The 20,917-nt window shown below is 44.9% G+C and overlaps 1 long non-coding RNA gene across 2 annotated transcripts in view; it reads right to left on the bottom strand.

Moving 5' to 3' along the window:
- Positions 1–20,917, bottom strand: part of LOC132659590 (uncharacterized) — a 112,698-nt gene that overhangs the window by 75,961 nt on the left and 15,820 nt on the right. Inside the window, exon 2 of one of the 2 annotated variants that reach the window (XR_009600164.1) lies at positions 10,845–11,043. This is a non-coding gene — a long non-coding RNA (uncharacterized LOC132659590). Of the gene's footprint in view, positions 1–10,844; positions 11,349–20,917 lie in introns of those variants that run through there. The other variant, XR_009600165.1, reaches the window with a different exon arrangement.

Genomic DNA, 20,917 nt, shown 5'->3' with positions numbered 1-20,917 from the left:
GGCAGGTTCTGGGGCTCAGTGGAGCCTAAGGAGGTTTACCCCTTGATTGCAGGTGACTGTGACCAAGGACTCATCTGTGCATACTTCACAGTGCAAGAAAATTACAAACCTGGGGAAATATTTGTTTTTCAACAACATATATTATTTCAGTATTTCTTTTTGTTCAAAGTATCTTTGTTTACTTTTCCCCTGGCATTTTCTATTGCTTACGTGACCAAGTATATTTCTCATAAATCTGATACTTATCATCATTATCAAGACAGCCAACATCTAGAAGTTCATTTGCAGTTTAAAATGAAATTTCTGCACAAGCACATCACAATCATGGGCCATAACCAAGACCTCCTAAGACAGACTTCCCTTGTGGTAAAGAATCCACTGGTAAAGAATCCTCCTGCAATGTGAGAGATCTGGGTTCGATCCCTGGGTTGGGAAGATTCCCTGGAGAAGGGAAAGGCTACCCACTCCAGTATTCCTGCCTGGAGTATTCCATGGACTGTATAGTCCATGGGGTCACAAAGAGTCAGACACAGGTAAGCAACTTTCACTTTCATTTTCCTAAGACAGAGTTGAGATTATCTTTTTCTTTGGGAGCAAGAAAATAAACTTTCAATGTATTTATTAACCTTTGTTTCTGGATTTTTTTCCTTTTCTATTTCTCATAGATAATTTTTTTAACTAGGTGATTTTGAATAAATCACTCTTCTACTGATCACATTAGACAGGGAAATAGGAACCAACCAGGAAATCTACATGCAAATAAGTATTTTTACACACTAATATCAGCAAACTGATGACTTTTGAGGTTCAGTTAGAGAGGTTTCTCGGACAAAAACCACGTAAATAACATTAAAAAAGATCCCCAAACTTTTCACTTAATAGAGGGCTCTGCATAAGATATTTTTGGCACCTCAAGTTGTCTTGTTGTTAATCAGTTCTTATTATAGGGGTTCACACCAGAACAATGTTCCCAAAACTCTTTATCTCATGACATAAGCAGAATGGCATTTCAAAATCTCATTTTAAAAAGGCATTAGTCACTAGAGTAAGAAAACACATGCTCTGTACCAATAAAACATAATGTTCAAATAAAAAATGCTTGTTTACATGCATTTTTATATGCCTCCCAATATAAAAGAAACCATGTTTTCATGAGATATTTTCCTTAGGTCAGTGGACACTCCCTCCTATTTCTCAGTCTAATGGGAATCCAACCCATCTTATTGTCATCACCCCTGGAGATGAGGCAGAGATCCAAGAGGGGAGGAGCACATTTGGTAGTTATGACTTTGTGATTCACAGCTAAACAGTAGCTCTGCCTACCCACCCCCCAGGCTCCACCCCGGATCATCAACTCAGTCTGGTATAAGAACTATGGTTTCTACCGGTGGGCAGTTGTTGCAATGAGCCTCATCACTTCCATGCTCCAAACCCACCTGTTGCGGACCCTGCAAGAGGTCCCATCTTTCTACAGCAACAATAAAAATTCAGTTGCACATACTGTGAGAAGAACAGTGATAAAAGTTGGAGTTTCTTTTTTTTTTTTTTAATACTTTCTTCTTTTATTCCCAATCCAGAGGGTCCATCCATGAAAAAAACTGCTTATCTTTTACTTCATCCAAAATAACTGAATCCTATGAGGTAGGGTAATAGTTTAATTTATGCCACTGTAACTCTATTTAATATCTATAGGTTAAAATTTCCCATTCAATCTAATTGATGTATCCTTGTTGAAGTTTATGGGCTATAAGTATCTGAGTTTTGTCTGCTACTGGGTTTGATGTGTTTCTTACTTGTATTTAGAATTCACATGGTGTAACACTGTAAACATAAAACTAGGTCATTCATAGATTGGTCTTATACGCTTAGTACCCTGGGAAGGGATATCAGAGTTAGGATGGAGTTTCTTGCACATAATATCTACCTTTTTGGTTCTACAAACAAAAGTAAGTGTTGTCTTAAGGAATATTTCATTTTACGAAGAGGTTAAATTTGTATTAAGTAGTAGGTTAATGGTTTATCAGTCTTATTAATTAGACGCCAAAGCCCTAATATTTTAAAGTAAGCTTAATAGTAATGGAGAGGGGCTAGGAGGATAGAGAAACATGTGCTGGAAACTATGCGTTTGTGTGTGAGGAATAAGTACAGCCACCTCTAATTCTTCCTTCTGTTCACCTGAAAGTCTTGCAAATTCTAGACAAACTACTTCTCTGTCAGAGTTGAGAAAGAAAAAGAAAAAGCAAAATGAAGCTGACACCATTTTTTGCCCATGATGTCATTTGCTGTCTTCCAAAGCCCCTGGGTCTGATTTTGATGTCAGGGTACGTAACGCTGCGGTGACAGGCCCAAATGTATGTGAAGAGGGAAATAACCTTTCAGCTCTGCAGCAGTCATTTTCCCCATGAAGACAAATATAGCCCAGGCTGAAATCACTTAGTGTCAATCAAGGTAACCAGATCAGCCCAGCGTTAATAATGAATTTGATCACGTGCCCCCACAGAGAGAAAAGTGTGAGATAGCTGAGCCCTCGTTCCGTGGGACACCCACCGGCTTCGATGTCAGGCCACAGTTCGCCTAGCCCAGCTGGGAAGCAACAGGGTAATTTAATCTGCCATCCACTGTAATTGCTAAACTGAGAGAATTATCAGGGTTGCCAGGAAGGGCTTTCAGAGGCCTGGGTCTAGGCTGGTGACTGGTATGCAGAGCTATGTCTGGGATTATCATTAGGGATGGACCCCGGTTTTTTGTGGGGTCTGAGGCTTAACACACGTGGGGATCTCTCCTTAAGGAAAATAATACAAAATTACAAAAACAAAATTAGAAGCAGAGCCTTGGAAGGGGCCCTTTTAAGTTAGAGACCTTGAAGCTTAAATTTCATTAACATCATCATGGTAAATCTGTCTTTGGTTGCCATGGAAACCAAAAGAGCATTAGCTCCTGTTAGAGTCCTGGATTTTGGATTAACTGTCTCCTTTCTATTCTTATATAATTGTTTGTACTTTTCTGTGTTTTATTACATGAAGATGAAATACATATAATGTTATCAGGGGCTGCGGGTCATCCCTTTATCAACCCCTCAGGCCTTTTCAAATATAATGTTATTTTTTTCTGACAGGCCCTAATCACCAGTTGGTTTGCCTTGGTTGTCCTCAATGATGCCAAATTTTATAGGTTAAGTATATGTCCCAAATATCCTTGTGTGTACAAGCTAAGTCTCTTCAGTCACGTCTGACTCTTTTTCACCCTATGGACCATAGCCCATCAGGTGCCTCTGTCCGTGGGATTCCCCAGGCAAGAATACTGGAGAGGGTTGCCATGCCCTCCTCCAGGGGATCTTCCCGGCCCTGGGATCAAACCCTCGTCTCTTAGGTCTCCTGCACGGGCAGATGGGTTCTTTACTACTAGCGCCACCTGGGAAGCTTCAAATATCCTTAGCTTTCCCTAAATAATCTGCAGTAAAACCTTTTAAAAAGAGGATAACCACACACTCAATCACTAGAGTCAAAAATGATAGAATAATAGTTAGAGGAGACCTTTATGCAGTCAGTGCTCAGGCAAAGCAAAGACTGCCTGTTCGTGTAAGTATTTATAAGTCAATTACAAGCATTATCACAATTGGGAACAATCAAACAGAATTTACACCCTCAAGTGCAATGTTGGTCCAACGTTTCAAAATATTGTTCACTTAATAGATGAGAAGAGACAAACTATACGATTATCTCAACAGAAGCAGAAAAATTATTTCATAAGATTTAACACTCATTTCCAAGAAACTCTTAGCAACTTGGAAACAGAAGATTTTCTGTTCTTAAAAAAGAATGTCAACCAGAAGTCTAGAGCAAATATCATTTTAATGATAAAACAGAATTATTTCTATTGATATTTGACATAAAGACGCTCACAACTATTTCATATTGACCTAGAAGTCCTAGCCAATTAAATGACAAGGAAAATAATACGTAAGGATTTAAACTGTCAGTATTTGCAGACAACATGAAAACCTGAGAGTCCGAAGTAAACTATCACAATTCATAGTTCAGTTAGGAGGCCAAATACTGTATTAACATATGCAAACAACAGCTTGCCTCTGTTCCACAATAACTATGACAAAAATGTCACGACAAAAAAGATCTTATTCATAAAGCCACAAGACCACTAAGAATAAACTAAAAATGTTTGAGATATAAACAAAAAAGTGATAAAATTTTACTAAAGGGTATAAAAGAAAACCCAAATGAATGGAGAAATTGTTCACGTATCTGATTGTAAAGACCTGGCCTCGTAAAGACAGTCATTCCCCTCTTATTAATCTATAAATTTAGTGAAATCACGATCTAATTCCTAGTGGGATTTTTCAAAGAACTCACAAACTGATTTTAAAATTCTTCTAGAAGAGAACATGTAAAAGAATATTCCAGGCAACTTTGAAAAAGGAGTTCTAAAAGCGGGAGTATGCTGTCGTAAATTTCTGAAGTGGTCCAATAGAAGCTGGGCTTGAAGATGAGTAAGAAGGAAGAAAGCACACACGTTGCATGTCATTGCAGCTGACCTTAAAGGATAAGAGATTGTCATTGACTTATAATTGCTTGTAATTGACTTATACACACCGGGGAGCTTGGGGAGCACAGCTTCCCGGATTTACCTTAATTCCACCCCAAGACAGGCTTGAGCGCTGGCCATCGTCAGCCTGCCAGGGGGTAACTGCCAGGTACTGAGAAATCCTAATCAGTGTTTTCTGGAGTTCCTACATTCTGCAGCCACAAATCTCAAAACTCCAGAATGGTTTTGCAAAACCGCTGGATAATGTGGGTAAGCCACATTATCCAGACCTATTATCAGGTTCAATTTCTTGCTATATTGCTATAATGCCATATTGCTGCACCAAACACAGATTAAATGATAATAACTAGGCATCAAACATGTTTGGTTGACCTAAGATAATACAACAGGCCATGTGTGATGCCTGGTTATTATCACTACTCATCCTAAAGCCCATTCTTTGAGGAACTACTGCGAAAATGTAGAAAAGCATGGGCCCTCTTTTCGAACTCCTTTCTCAAAATTTCAGGCAGGCATGTTATTTATCCACTGGGAGAAGCTGAGCAGGTCAAGCCTGGCCATTGCCTATCGCAATATCAAAATGTAATATAAAACTATGGGAAATGAAACATTGTGATGTTGGTGAATGTCTGTCTTATTCAGCATTCTTATTCAGCAATCCCTGCAGCATTCTTGCAGGGATCCCTGGGCCTCAAACATGGTTAGTCCACAACAATATTTCTTGAATAAATGAATGAAATCTTACCATTTAGAAAGGAAAATAAGGCACACACATGAAAAAGATATAAAAATATAAGTCAGGATATGCTAATTATCAAATAATCCCCACTAAAGTTCAGGAGAATTGGACAGAGGAACTGGGAAAAGCTTCCCAGTGGAGGTGGAAGTAAGCTGGTCCTTAGGGGAATCGTACCAGAGGGAGGAAGACATTTCTGGCAGGATGGAGTCAAGGTGCCAGAAATAGGGAGAGAAGCAGGTAAAACAGCAAGGCTGGATCCAAGGTGTCAAGTGAGGTGAGTGCCAGAGACAACATTGGACCAGACTGTAGAGGGACTTGAAGGGTTTGAACTTTTCTTATGTAAGCAAATGGAGTGCCTTAAATATTCTGAGTGGAGCAGTGGCATATACAGAGATAACCTTTTGACTGTTACATCCTGAGAGAGCAAGGGATGGGCTGTAACAGGTAGGATGGGGCCAGGATGACCAATGAGGCCGCCGTTGTGGTACTCTGGGTGTGAGCTGATGGGCGTCTTTGCTTGAGTAATGATTCCTCTCCCATTTTAAACCCATAATTGTAGAATAAAAGCTGTGATTAGTATATACAGCAATACAAAAGGTGATTTTGAAAAGACTGTGGAAAGAACAAGTCAGGCAGAGAGTATTCCTCACCATGACCCTACAGACAGAAGATCCAGAAAAAGACCCAGGAAAAGAAGGAAAGTTTTCCAGGCTACTCCTTTCCCGATAAAAATGATCTCTTTTTAGGTCCTCTGTGTTGGCTGAGGCTAAGAGAAGAAACTTGGTTCATTTCTTGCAAATTCCAGTGTCACTCATGGTTTGTAGGGTTTTCAACTACAAGACAATTTTTCTGCTGTCACTCAGAGCTATAAATTTTCTTCAAACTACAGAGTTAGGGTCAAAACAACACCAAAGTGGGTGAGTATGCTTTTCTCCAGAAACGTCTTTTCAGATGCAATATGAGGACGGATATTCAAGTAAGATTCCCCCCCCCCCATAGCATTTTAATTACACAACAGCTTGAAAATTCTTAACACCTTTCATGTGAGGTGATCAAAAGCAATTTTATTGCACTTGTGGTTTTATTTATATGCAGAAAATCTCTTCAGATTTCAGAAAAGAGTTGATATATATTTGCATCAAAGCTACCCACTCATATAGATGACAGTAAGTCATATATTACCAAAAAATAAAGCCTTAAAATTGTACTGTCATGAGGTTTCCAGTCCCCACGTTGTAACTTAGCATTCCTGCCAAACTTGCCAAGAGAGAAGGTGCCTTGAACTTTTCTGACCCGATTATGTCAAACACATCTCTCATGCTCTTCAGACTTTGTCTCAGTTCTTTTTGACAATCTGAGATTTAAGAAATTCTCCACAGGAAAAACCTCAAAACAAGGACCATATCTTCTACTCACATCTGGAGCTATATATCACAACCTGTCCTCACAGGTTCAGTTCAGTTCAGTTCAGTTGCTCAGTCGTGTCCGACTCTGCGACCCCATGAATCGCAGGATGCTAGGCCTCCCTGTCCATCACCAACTTCTGGAGTTCACTCAGACTCACATCCATCGAGTCAGTGATGCCATCCAGCCACCTCATCCTCTGTTGTCCCCTTTTCCTCCTGCCCCCAATCCCTCCCAGCCTCAGAGTCTTTTCCAATGAGTCAACTCTTCCCATGAGGTGGCCAAAGTACTGGAGTTTCAGCTTCAGCATCAGTCCTTCCAAAGAACACCCAGGGCTGATCTCCTTTAGAATGGACTGGTTGGATCTCCTTACAGTCCAAGGGACTCTCAAGAGTCTTCTCCAACACCACAGCTCAAAAGCATTAATTCTTCGGTGCTCAGCTTTCTTCACAGTCCAACTCTCACATCCATACGTGACCACTGGTAAAACCATAGCCTTGACTAGACGGCCCTTTGTTGGCAAAGTAATGCCTCTGCTTTTGAATATGCTATCTAGGTTGGTCATAACTTTTCTTCCAAGGAGTAAGCATCTTTTAATTTCATGGCTGCAGTCACCATCTGCAGTGATTTTGGAGCCCCCAAAAATAAAGTCTGACACTGTTTCCACTGTTTCCCCATCTATCTTCCATGAAATGATGCGACTGGATGCCATGATCTTCATTTTCTGAATGTTGAGCTTTAGGCCAACTTTTTCACTCTCCTTTCACTTTCATCAAGAGGCTTTTAGGTTAGTTGCCAGCTTTTCCTGACAGAAAGGCAAGGCTGTCCATCTTCTGACTGGGAGCTGGCTCTCCTGAATCCCCTCCCTTCCTGCCTATTCCCTCACGTGAACCCTTGTTTCCCGTTTAGGAAACTGCTCCCCTCTTGGCACTCTGAGTCCTTGGACTGTCTGCCCCTGATATCCTCAGGGCTCAGCCAGCTTTTGGCCTCAATTTGTGAAGTCAAATTTCTTCACTTTCAAAATATATGTATCCTTTAAAATACTAAAGCCCCACTGAATCAGAACCTTGGGGGTGAGATCCAGATATCAGTTAAATTTTTAAAGCAGCCCGAGTAACATGCAGCCCACATTCACAACCACCATGTTAGATAGTCCCCGAAGCGCTATCATCTTTAACATTCCATGATTCTGGAAGGTGCTAACAGCTCACTAGGATACACCACTCTCCTTTTCCTTTCAAGGACACAGGCCTTGGAAACATAATAACCAATCCTAGAAGGACAAATCATTTCAATTCAAAGCCCTACATACTGGCTTAATAGTTGTCATCTAGAGCTCTTAGGTGAGGTTGAAGGCAATATCTGGGCTGGATGGGAAAAGGTTGTATCAACCAGCAGTGTCTGTCATGAGTGATGGGGAGAGCGAGGCACTCAAGACTTTTCCCAGCCTGTTCTAATTCAAGGAGATCAGTCAGGAAGAGATCTCAGACAAGGAAGTAGATCAGTGTTAGCTCTTGTTTCAGGTATGTTATTGCTGTGTAACAGAACATTTCAAATGGAAGTAGCTCAAAGTAACAACCATGTGCTCATGGCAATATAATTTGAACAAGGTTTTTGGGAGACAGCTTATTGCTTTTCCAAATGGTGCTAAGGGGGAGGATTTGACTGGGGCTGGAGGAGCCAAGATGGTTTCCCACAGCAAGTCCAGGACCTTGGTTGGGGAGGTTGGAATGGTGGGAGATTGGCTGGCCCCCCCTCTCCTGCAGAGAGATGTTCTTACATGGTGGCTCAAGGCTCTAAGAGAGTGAAAGTGGAAGCTATCAGGCCTCTTAAGAGCCTTTTACAAGGCTCAGAACTGGAACAGTATTGATTCTACAGGATTCTGTTGGCCAAAGCAAGTCGCAAAGCCAGGCCGGGTTCAAGGCGGGGAAAAATATGCTCAGCCCTGTGATGGGAGGCACAACATGTATATCTAGGGATGGGAGGAATTTTTGGCAGCATCTTTGCAGACAATTTACCATACTCCTTACTCAGCTCATCAAATGGGTCCTATTGTGTGTCTGAAACCTATATTATAAAGTAGGTGAAGAGAGTATGTTGATGTTCCTGATTATCCACCTGTAATTTAAATTTTGTTTAAATTGTAATATAACCACAAGAACATGCATATTATTAACATAGTCACAAACTCACATATTTAGATCATCATTTTAGTTAATATCTGAATATTGTCAAGCATGGTCATTTATTACATTACTATTTTTACCAGTGAGCATTAGAAAGGGATATTGTGGTTGAATATTAACCTGAAAATCCCTTGGGAGGATTTATTTTGTGGTATTTAAGAATGTCAAGGAACCAGGGTCTCTTGCATTGCAGGCATGTTCTTTATCAGCTGAGCCACCAGGGAAGCCCATTTAAGAATACACCAGATTCCAGTTTGCAGATAGACAGTCTCTCAGACGTCAGTGTCAGGATATCACACACAGCAACAAGACTAAGAGCAAGAAGTGGAGCCAGTGGATTACAATCTACTTCTAAGAAATTCAACCCAGTCCCACTCTGACCTTTTGCTGCATATCCATATCTCATCTGTCTCCTTTCGGGGACTGTGTTTACTTACTGGGGCTTCCCAGGTGGCTCAGTGGTAAAGAATCTATTGGCCAATATAGGAGATGCAGGAGAGGCAGGTTTGATCCCTGGTTTGGGAATGGTAACCCACCCCAGTATTCTTGACTGGAAAATCCCATGGACAGAGGAGGCTGGCAGGCTACATTCCTGGGGTCATAGTGAGCATTCATGCACATTCACTTACTGAAGTCCTTTGAACCCTTTCCCACCATATGATCCCAAAGACTTTGCAGGAGAGCTCCTTTTATTTTAATTAATCTTCAAATACACCCCAGCTCTGGGCTCCGTTCTTGAAGTCATGTCAAGAACAGTGTGGCTTGGGACCACAACCCTGAGCAGAAACAGCGATTAACCAATTGAGTTTACTTGCTTCTACGTTGTAGTTTTACTAGTTAAAATTCCAAGACAACCTTCTTTGTTATTTAAACAAAATTGAGACTTGGGGTATTTTTTAAACCACAAGACAATTCATTAGAAAGTCATGGAGACATAGTTGACAGGCTGCTTGTCCCATGAAGTTCACTGGAAAAAATACATAAATAGTATCATAGACATAGCCACACATGCAATGCCCAATCACTTGCTTAACAAGCGTTCATTGGACACTTATTATGTTCTTGACATGGTGTTAAACACTGAGAAAACAGAGAAAAACAGGACTCTGTTCTGGCTCTAATAGTTGGAGTGGAGGAGGGAGACATATAGTCCCTTACATTGCAAGCAATATATTAAGTATTCTAACAACGACAATGGAAAATATGAAGCACTTACCACGAACCAAGCCCTGTTCTAAATGCTTTAACTTATACTAATCCATTAAATCCTCAGAATAACCCTATAATCTAGATTCTCTCCTTATCCCCATTTACAAGCCCCTAGGAGGTGGTGGAGCTAAAACTTTGGCGCACATGGTCTGGCTCTGCGATTTGCTCCTTTCACCATCACACAGAGCAGATAGCAACTAATTGGTCTGGGGGAGTTGGGGATGGTCCTCTGGAGGTAGTGATGCTAATATTTTAAAGGATAGAGGGGCTTCCCCAGGTGAAGAAGCAACGTTTACAAACTTGAGGCCAACTCTGAGGACTGAGGAGAAGGCTGTTGAGGCTGTAGAGCTGGGGTGTGGTAAGGAGATGAGGGTAGGGTAGAGGGTGTTTTGATGATGATGAGCCCTGTGTATTGTGACTGTGAAGGCCAGGGTCCATTTGGAAGGAGCCAGCTTCCCCACATCCCCTGTTTAGAGTCTCACCCCTAATTCAGAACCATGTCCTTCCAAATGACATGTTGGAATCTGACCAAGAGAGGTGGGAAATAATGGCCATAAAAATCTACATGCATCATTTCATTTTCAGAATCAACACACATTCTCTTAACTTCATGTTTTGCAGTTGAAAAAACAGTTGAAAAAATAAGTGTCACCCAGTAAATTCACCCAAAGCCAGGCCTCAGACCAGCCGGGTCTTTGGATTCCTTATTCAAACACCTTTTCCATTGTGACCAACACAGTGCTCACCTGTCACTGGACCCCAGAACCTCCAAGGGACCGTTCAGATGACCTGGGTCCAGAGAGCTTCTGTCCCACAAAAAGGAGTGCTAGTGACATGTAGCACGCTGAGACTCTAGTGGAGGTGAATGCACTCACAGTGAAAGTGGCATTAGAGTCTTGTCACGATCACAGTCACAATGTGACCCGAAGGTCTTGGCGTCTTCACCTGTAAAGGAAAAGAAGAGTGTTCAAGATGATTTCCAAAGGGCCCGTCCAGACGTGTCTTCCTCTGCCTCCATCACTGTCTACACGTAGCTTCATTATTTTAGTCAACTGCTGTTTTTGGCCATCACTGAGTGTCCAGTTCCACTCAAAACAGAGCTGAGTTGACAGATTGTGCCATTAGAGCTAGGAGCTCAGCGTCTGGGATACAGCCTCAGGCGTGTCTGTATCCCAGCCAAGTTCCTCTCTTCAGTTCAAGCTAACCTTGAAGCGCCCAGCATTTCCATGTCCCACTGTGGGATCTGCTTTGTAGGCTGAAATGAGATACGTGTCTCCCTATTAATATCCTCACACTGTCTGAATGCATTTTGAAAAGCTCACCGTGTTCGGCAACCTGTGGGCCTGTTTTTGTTATTGTTGGTTGGAGTTGCGCATACTTGACTTAAAAGTTAGCACCAAATGCAGCTTTATCTGATCAGGGAAGCATGAAATAGAGAAGGAATGGGTAAATTTCCTTTGCAAAGTAGATACCCCAGGATGTGTTTTTCATGCTGGAGATTTGCATCAACTTGAATGAATGACAGTGGCGGTTCTCACCAGGTGAAAAGAATGCCAGTGAGGTCAGGGAGAGAGCAGTACAGCGCACTGCAAAGGTTATAACACAGATTGAGTCTACTGGGCCCAATAAAAGGGACATGGGGCAAGGGCCTGCTAGCCTGACCCTCTAATCATCTCTCCTATTTATGCAGGGCTCTTTGGTTTTCAAAGAGTCTTTACATTCCTTTATGCATTTCAATTCATTTGATTGCCATAGCACCTAGGAAGTGTCCGTGGCATAGGTCATTATCTCCAGTGACAGGAAGCTGAGGTTTGGCTAAATGGAAAGGCAGGACTAGAACCCAGGTCTCCCAACATCCCAGTTCAGGGCTCTTTCCTCTGCACCAGGCTGCCACAACCATTGGGATTCAAACTTGAACTTCCTGGGGTTCAAGTGGTAGCTCAGTGCTAAAAAGTCCACCTGTCAATACAGGAGATATGGGTTTGATTCCTGATCCAGGAAGACCCCACATGCCTTGGAAGAGCTAAGCTCATGTGCCACAACTATTGGGCTCTAGAGCCTGGGAGCTACAACTATGGAGTCCAGGTGCCCCAGAGGCTGAAGCCTTAGAGCCCTAGAGCCCATGCTCCACAGGAGAAGCTACGGCAGTGCAAACCCTGCACACCACAGCTAGAGAGTAGACCCTGCTCTCAGCACCTCGAGAAAAGCCCGTGCGGTGAAGAAGACCCAGCACAACACGAATAAATAAAATGCTTTTTAACTTGAAGGCAGAAAATGCCTTCAATGTATGCCTCAGGACTTAACGTATATATTCAAGAAATTTTTGTTGAATATCTTGAACTCCAGCTTGACTAATGAGAGAGACTGCCTTTTATGAACTTATTTGAGTAGGATTAGAAAAATACAAAGTTACTACAGTACCTGCAAGCTCCTACATAATCCAGTCCCTGTTTTCTTTCTGATCTCATCTCCTTCTGCTTCTCCCGCTGGTCACATCACTGTGGCCACTGTGGCCTTCTTGCTGGTCTTTACACATGCCAGGCATAGTCTGGCCTCAGGGCCTTTGCAATGGCTGGTCCCTCAGCCTAGAACACCCTTCCCCAGACACCCTCATGGCTAACTTCCTCGCCTTCCTCAGGTCTATGTTCAAACATCACCTTCTCTATCAGGCTTGTCCCAAACACCCTGGTTTACATGAACTCTCTCTGACTCCAGTACTTTCAGTCACTCTTACCTTGTTTCATCTTATTCATTGGCACTGTTGTACACATTTCTTGTTTATCATTTGTCATTTGCATACACCTACTAGAATATAAACTCCAGGAGGGCAAGGATTTTTAGTTCGCTAATGTGTATCCTAAGGGCATGGAACAGTGTGAGGCACATAGTCGACTCAATAAATATTATTGAATGAATGGACTTGCAAAGTGACAAACACTTTTATTTCATAGAGAAGCTTTTATTCTCTGGTCTATCCAAGAGTATATAAGCATAACTGAGGTATAATTGACTCTTTGATACTGCAGGGTGGTCAGGGAGCAAGCAGTTGTGGCCTAAATCACTGATCTGGAAACTTTTCCCACTGAATATGGGCCTTTTGACCTCAGGTGGGGTTCTTGCAAAAAGGCATAGAGGAGCATATGGAAAAAAAAAAAAAAAAACAGGAAAATACATTCTTCATGATAGATTTTCAGAGGGGTTCTAACATCTCAGAATCAGTCAGAAAGCACCAAAAGGGCTACAGAGAGCAGTTCTAGAATTTGAGGAAGGGATACAGAATGTGGCAACAGATCCACTGACATTGGAACACACGAATCAAGGCAGGGATTCACAGCAGATGGGCAGGCATTGGGCTAATAGCTATCGCTTCTTCCAGACCCAGGCCAGCACTGACTAACAGGGTGGGACATTTCCAGGTATGCCAAACCCAGGCACAGATGAGCTAGGGAGCTGGCTTTTAGCACCTAGACACCTATACAGAGCTTTTGCTGGAGCATTTGCTAGGGTCCTAGGCTGGTCACCTGAGCAAGACCTGAAAGAGACAGGAAGGAGGCTGTGCTGTGCTCAGGCAGGATGGGCAGCTGCTGGTCTGGAGACTTGGGGATCACCTACCTCACCCTAGGCCTGACTGGAAACTGGGGTCGAGTGGAGCCAAAGGGGAGAACTGGGGAGGGATACGGAGCAGCCCTAGCTGCAAGAGAGGCAGGGAGGCGGGGCAGAGCCAAGCAGGGCTGACCCTGATGCATAAGGCTACATCTCAGAGAGGACCAAAGGATGGGTGCTTTCCAACTGTGGGGTGGAGAAGACTCTTGAGAGTCCTTTGAACAGCAATAAGATCAGACAAGTCAATCATAAAGGAAATAAACCCTGAATAATCATTGGAAGGAGTGATGCTGAAGCTGAAACTCCAATACTTCTGCCATCTGACATGAAGAGCAAACTCACTGGAAAAGACCCTGATCCTGGAAAAGATTGAAGGCAGGAAGAGAAGGGGGTGACAAAGGATGAGATGGGTGGATGGCATCACTGACTCAGTGGACACAAGTTTAAGCAAACTCCAGGAGACGGTGAAGGCCAGGGAAGCCTGAAATGCTGCAGTTCATGGGGTCACAGAGAGTTGGACACAACTTGGCAACTGAACAACAACAGAGAGGACCAGCTCTTTATTTGCTCAGACCTTGTAGAGAGAGAGAGCATAGGCTTTCAGAGTCAAGGTCAATGCCAACATCACTATTTTTAGAGTTAGGCAAGATGTTACCATGTCAGAGCTTCAATTTCCTCACTCTCTTTCCTCACAGGAGTGCTGAAATAACTGATGGAGACAGAGAGCTCAGACAGCTTGTATAGCTCACAGGCTCACTAAGGGCCCCTCTCTGGAAGGAGTGGTGGCCTCTGATTTTTCTACCCTTGCCCGGAGCCAGGCTGGTTGGAGGAGCAGAGGTGGCAGCATGCCCTCCAACCCATTTTCCAACCCTCCCACCCACCCTGTGCCCAGCCAAGAGCAGATTTATTTGAACTAAGAATTTAAATGTAAATATGCAACATCCCTTCCTATCTCCCTCCACTCAGTGGGAGAGAGTGTGTGTCCACCCCTGTAGCTGAAGCAAGAATGCCCTGTGTGCAGAGATCCTATCTTCACCGAAGAGAGCAGAAATATTAGACGCAGCTAAATAAGAAAACACAGATTATTGCCGGAGACCCCTAAGGCCTACTTTGTCTGTGCAATAGTTTGTTTTACTTTTCACAGAATTTATTTTGGCTGCAGCCAGATTGATGGTGATTATATCTGAAATCCCTCCCACATATCTGTCACATAAACACTTCGTTTAATTCAGGTTTGTAAAAGCTACAGGCCAACAGGGAGCGGGGTTTTCCAATTAATTAGCAGATGCTAATACCGGGCATCTTGTCACATGGTCCAACGGCTCAGAGGCTGAGGGTCCAAGGTGGGAATGGCAGGCAACCCTGGTCCCTTTCTCAGGAGCCTAATCTCCTGGCCAATAAAGGAAACCCAAGGAAAAGGTGGAGGAAGGAGAAGGCCACTCACTGTCTAGCCTGGCTAAGGAGAAGGATTCCAGGCTACAGAGTGGACCAAAGGTGCCCATCCAGGCACAGCCAGAGGTGGGGTATTGGGGGATTCATAGGCGTTTAGCTGCTGCTGCTGCTGCTGCTGCTGCTGCTGCTGCTGCTGCTGCTGCTGCTGCTGCTAAGTCGCTTCAGTCATCTCTGACTCTGTGCGACCCCATACATGGCAGCCCACCAGGCTCCACTGTCCCTGGGATTCTCCAGGCAAGAACACTGGAGTGGGTTGAAGTAGATACAAAATAAACCCCAGTCATCCTTGGACTTTCTGTTGATAGCATCACTGGATTTGACAACTTCTGCAAAGGCGGAGGGCCCTAGCGGGGCTGAGGAGAGAGGTCTCAGCACAGGCAGCCTAGGCGGGGACACAGAGCCTCCCTGAGACCCCCAGCCGGCCTGCTCCCTAGTGGCCGCTGAGGCCCTGCAGTGCCGGGCAGGATTTCCTTCTGCTGATGGGAGCGTGCCCCTAACAGGCTGCATATGCCTGCCAGCTGTTGCTCTCCTCCTGCCCCCGCAGCTGAGACAAGAAAAGCATTATTTCCTCTGGCCTTCTCATCTCCAGGCCTCCCTAACTTCACAGGCCTTCTTCAGGCATCGTTAACTTGGCGCTGCTTCTCAGGGTGAGTCCCTCTTTGCTCAGAAAAGCCCCCTTTTATTCTCCCCATCCCATTTGCCTTTCAGGTTGACGTGGGGTTCCTCCAGGAAGGGGCTGGGAGTATGCCAAATTTTAACAAGGATATTTGGTTTTCAGAGGCTTTATCTGCATCCTTACTGATTCTGAAGAGGCTGTTCTGTCTACATGCATGACCCCAAGCCTGGAAGAATTCCTGGTAGCCCAAGAACAGACATTTTTTGAGTACGTTAGCCTCTGGTCTTTACATGCACCATCTCATTTTAATACAAAAACCCAACCAAAGAGCTATTTTGAAACTTATTTCACAGATAAGGGATCTGGATGGTGAGGGGGAAAAAGATGAATGCGAGATATCACCACCAAGAAGAGGCTGAACTAGCCCTGCCTGAATCCATGGGCTAAAATAATCCAGGTCTTTCCACAAAGGACACTGGGATTGTGCCAAGACTTTCCCATTCTTGCCTTTGCTGTGCCACTATTAAGGATGGCCTGGATCAAGTCCGCAGTCCTCCTGAGGCTTTGTTTCCCTCTGTGTCATGGATGGGGGTGGTAGCACATCCCAGGCCCTGCCTTCCAGAACCTCTGCCTCGATTCCACCTCCGAATAACTGCAAGAACTGGCCCATGCCCAGGCTCAACCTGCAGAGGAACGGGAGGCCAAAACCCAGCTCCAGCCATATCCAGTTACTAACAAAACACTTGTCTTTCTTCCCGACTGAAACTGGATGTGCCTGTCGCTTGAGGCTCTCAAATTTTTAACCCTTTCACAGCAGCTGATTTTTTTCCCCAAAGTGCATAAAACACAAGGCTCAGATTGGTCACATGTTACTCAGCTCAGATCTCACCCCGGGAGAAAGATCTTTGGGAGCCCAGGCAAGACACATCGCTTTTGACTTAACCAGCGCTAACAGTTCACTTCTGTCCCTTTTTGTAAATGCTATTTTGGAAGTGTGATTCCTATTTCACTCTCCTTCTTAAAACAAAAGGTACCCTTGTTTAGAAGGCTAGAGTTAGGGGGCAGGAATTGGGGTCAAGGATCATGTCTTGGTACAGATGTGCTGTTCCCCAAGGTGGATCTGGGGTGTGCAGACTTCTGGGAAATGCCTAACCAATCAGGGCACCCCAAGTCTGCATGGAACTCCCCATTTAACTACTTCAAAGGGTCTTAATTCCTTATTCCTCAGAGCTCTCCTCTCTTGATAAGACTGGGGTTAGAGTTTTGTTCTCCTGCACAGAATCTGATTAGATTCCAAGATTTTTACAGCTCCAACCCCAGTGCCAAAAACCAGACAAACAAACAAAACTGAAACAGAACACAAAGCAACCTCAGGGGACAGTGCTGTAGAAACCAGGAGGATCCAAATTCCAAAAACCCTGCATTCACCTCAGCGGTATGGATGTGATCATCACAGCCAGGAAACAAGCGCGGAGCCTTAATGCTGGCCTCCGGGCTCAGAGGCCTAATTGTCAGACTGTGTTTCCAGATGCAAGGTTCTTGTCTTTGGCACGAAAGTTTTCTATAACAAACCCACTTTGGGGTCATTCATCAGTGCATAAATACACACCTGGGAGGTGGGGGACAAGCCCCCATTTTTCTGGCTTTATAAATACGGAACTCACATTTCTCCCATTGACGTTTGTGGAGAAATGATCGATTAGAGGGCCTTGCGCCATGGAGCAATTTCAAATAAACGCGAGTCGGCTGTGCGTGCTCCCTCTCTCTGCTCCCTGCAGAGGAAACGAGCCCTCCTTTCAGCCACTTCCTTGTTAGATGAGCAGAAGTAAAGAGCCAAGCCGAGAGGGGGTCCAGCTTCAGGCTTTTGACTCAACAAGATGAGGGGAGGAGGGTGATTCCCATTTCACCCACACGAACTCTCTGTTCCACATGCTGCTCAGCACATGGGGGAATCGGAATTCCAAAACGCAGGGCATTCAGGCTTTTGGGACCACCTGGGACCAAAGAGATGGAAGTAGGTGAGCATCACTGCGGGGTGACTTCCCAGTGTCACGAGTTACAGGGACCTTGGGCCACCTTCTGAATGTGGGCCAAGTTGGTAGTTATTCAAATGGAAAGATTTGAGAAATCACTAGCACTGTTGATGACCCCGAATAGTGTCTGCACTGATGCCTGCAGTGACACCATTTGAGATGCATTTCTTTGGGTTGAACATGTTACCAGCTTATAACGTGAGGGTACACTGGGAGGAGCTGGGAGTGGACTGGGGTGCCCTGAGAGGAGGTTAGTATGCTGGAAGCAGGTAGGAGTGGACTGGGGGTGCACTGGGCGAAGGTGTGTACGCTGGGAGTAGTGGGGTTGGACCTGGAGGAGGTGTGAGGTGTACTGGGAGGAAGTGGAAGGGCATTGGAAACTGGTAATAGGGAAAAAATGCACCAGAGCAAGTGAGGACTCAGAAAGGGCCCTAAGATTAGACCTGGACGTTGATGGTCACCTTAAAGAAGGCAGGTCCAGTCAGCGTGGCCAGGGGATTGTAAGGCATGAAGTGGAGGCAGAGTGTTGATACCGTCTCTTTTTCACAAGGTTGAGATGGAAGGAAGGATGAGAGGGCTTCAACTAGATAAGCCTAGATAAGACAACTGAATAGAGGGCTTGGGGGCATAATCTAGACTATAGGAGCTTCCCTGGTGGCTCAGACGGTAAAAAATCTGTCTGCAATGGAAGAGACCTGGGTTGGATCCCTGGATGGAGAAGATCCCCTGGAGAAGGGAATGGCAACCAACTCCAGTATACCGGGGAAGTTCACACAATACACTTTATGCGAAATTCCTTCAAAACAGTAGGGGGCCATGTGGGTGAGAATTTGGGGTTCTAATCAGTAGCTTATAGGAGTAGCAAGTCAGTGGGCAGGAGAGACTGGAGCCTCAGCCGGCCAGCTGTGCCACGCTCTCCTCTTCCACCTCTGTGACCCTCCACAGCCTTTCGGGGATTCTCTCCAGAACTTCAGGGACTGTGTTTTTTCCACTTCAGCCATTATACCCACCCCAGGAGATGAAGCCTGAGCCTTGAGTGCCAGGGACAGATGGGTGTGAAGGAGGATTACTCAAGTCACCTCCTCCTCCTATCAGACCCTCTTTCAATACCAAGCAGGTGTCCAGCACTTGCTGAACTTTTGAGAGAAAGACCAGAGTGGTGAGGGGAGGGCTAAGGAAATGGCTTGGGAGGAGAATTAAATTTCCCTGAAGAGGGCTGTCTTCTTGGAATCCCTGAAAGCTTGTGTGACAATATAATTAAGTAGGAGGCCAGGACAGCCTGTCAAATTCGAAGCATGCTTCTGGCTCGCCCGAGGTGGTGGGTGGGTGAGCAGGGCTGGGGGCGTCAGGCCTGCCATCAGCGCAGTAATTCCAGGTATGCACTTCTCTCTGTCAGTTGCTGAGAATCATAAACAAAGTACACAGAGGCGCTGAGCCAGGTGCCTTTCACAGGTAAGGATGCCAGCTACCCACGGCACCTTTTAGCAGGACAGCGCCACACCTAGGGGAACTGCTACCTCCCCAGCCCCACTGGACCTCTTCTTTCTCCAAGATTAGCCTGGTGGTCACCAATGCTAGTTAGCACTTTAGATTGTTTAACTTTCTTGGCCCGTTTGCAGGAGTATTGCCCATAAGTTACCATCACATTTGCCCCTTTGATATGGAAACTGGTGCAGCCAGGAGCAGAGAAGGCAATGGCAACCCACTCCAGTACCCTTGCCTGGAAAATCCCATGGGCGGAGGAGCCTGGTAGGCTGCAGTCCATGGGGTCGCTGAGTTGGGCACGACTGAACGACTTTACTTTCACTTTTCACTTTCATGCATCGGAGAAGGAAATGGCAACCCACTCCAGTATTCTTGCCTGGAGAATCCCAGGGACGGGGGAGCCTGGTGGGCTGCTGTCTATGGGGTCGCACAGGGTCAGACATGACTGACGCGACTTAGCAGCAGCAGCTTCAACAGCCAGGAGAGCTTTTGCATCCAGGACAGGGATGCAGAGAGAAGGAAGGGCGGAGGGAGGGCGGACCCTCGACTGAGTAACAAAGGCATGTGTGTGTGTTGTGTGCTAGTTGCTCAGTCGTGTCTAACTCTTTGCAACCCCATGGACTGTAGCCCACCAGGCTCCTAAATCCTTGGAATTCTCCAAGCAAGAATACTGGAATAGGTTGCCATTCCCTTCTCCAGGGGATCTTCCCAACCCAGGGATCGAACCCTGGTCTCCTGCATTACAGGCAGATTCTTTATTGTCTGAGCCACCAGGGAAACCCACCTTACTGCTAATTCCATGGCTCAGTTTCCATACCTGTGACTCCACCTCATCCCAGTCCACTCTGCCTTGTCATCCTGGTTCACCACACAGCTGTTTCTACCTGCCTCAGGGTTCCAGTCTGAACCAGTCTTTGGTTGGAAAAACATGCTGAATAACCAACAGTGGCCTCTTAAGCGAACATTATTATCCACTGACAACAGACACTAACACATATGTAGAGATAAATATATATGTGTTCTGTCTCCCAATTGTTTTAAATAAATGTTACCACAACACCTCAGCTATGTAGACTTTTAAAAAAAATCAATATTGCCTCAAGCTAGCAAATAAGGAAGGAAATCACTGGGAAATACATTATTCATGAGCTTGCCGGAGTGCTGATGAGTGGCAGTGATAAAAGTCCCAGTGTGAGCAAGTTGCAGTCTGATAGCTCCATATCGAGTCAATCTATCCCGCCTGCTTCCTGTTTTGGGAAGCAGGGATATCAGCTCTCATCACTTTTCTCATCTCTCTCATTTAGGAGAGTGGGGTCTGTGCACCTGTGGGAACTGAACCTGGCTTTTGCTCAGGTCATGACACACGGGGAGCAGGATGGAGCCAGGCAGAGGAAAGGAATGAATTCCCGTTGGGGCAAACCCTGATGAGAACTACTTAAGATTCTGCCCTCTGTAGCGCTTCAGCTCACACCTTCTGGTGGCTGAGAAAAAACCGTCCTCAGCTCTTGAGAATTCTAACTGGCGAGAGGAAATAATCACTGGACATTAGTCAATACAGAGGCCTTGTCTAGTGGGATTCTGGGAAAGGCTCCCAGAAGCATGAGCCCAGGGCTAGTTAGGAATGGCTTGA

This window comes from Ovis aries, chromosome 3 (genome assembly GCF_016772045.2).
Source record: "Ovis aries strain OAR_USU_Benz2616 breed Rambouillet chromosome 3, ARS-UI_Ramb_v3.0, whole genome shotgun sequence".
NCBI lineage: Eukaryota > Metazoa > Chordata > Mammalia > Artiodactyla > Bovidae > Ovis > Ovis aries.
Note: the sequence above shows the minus strand (reverse complement) of the source record. Positions and strands in the feature narration are given on the sequence as shown.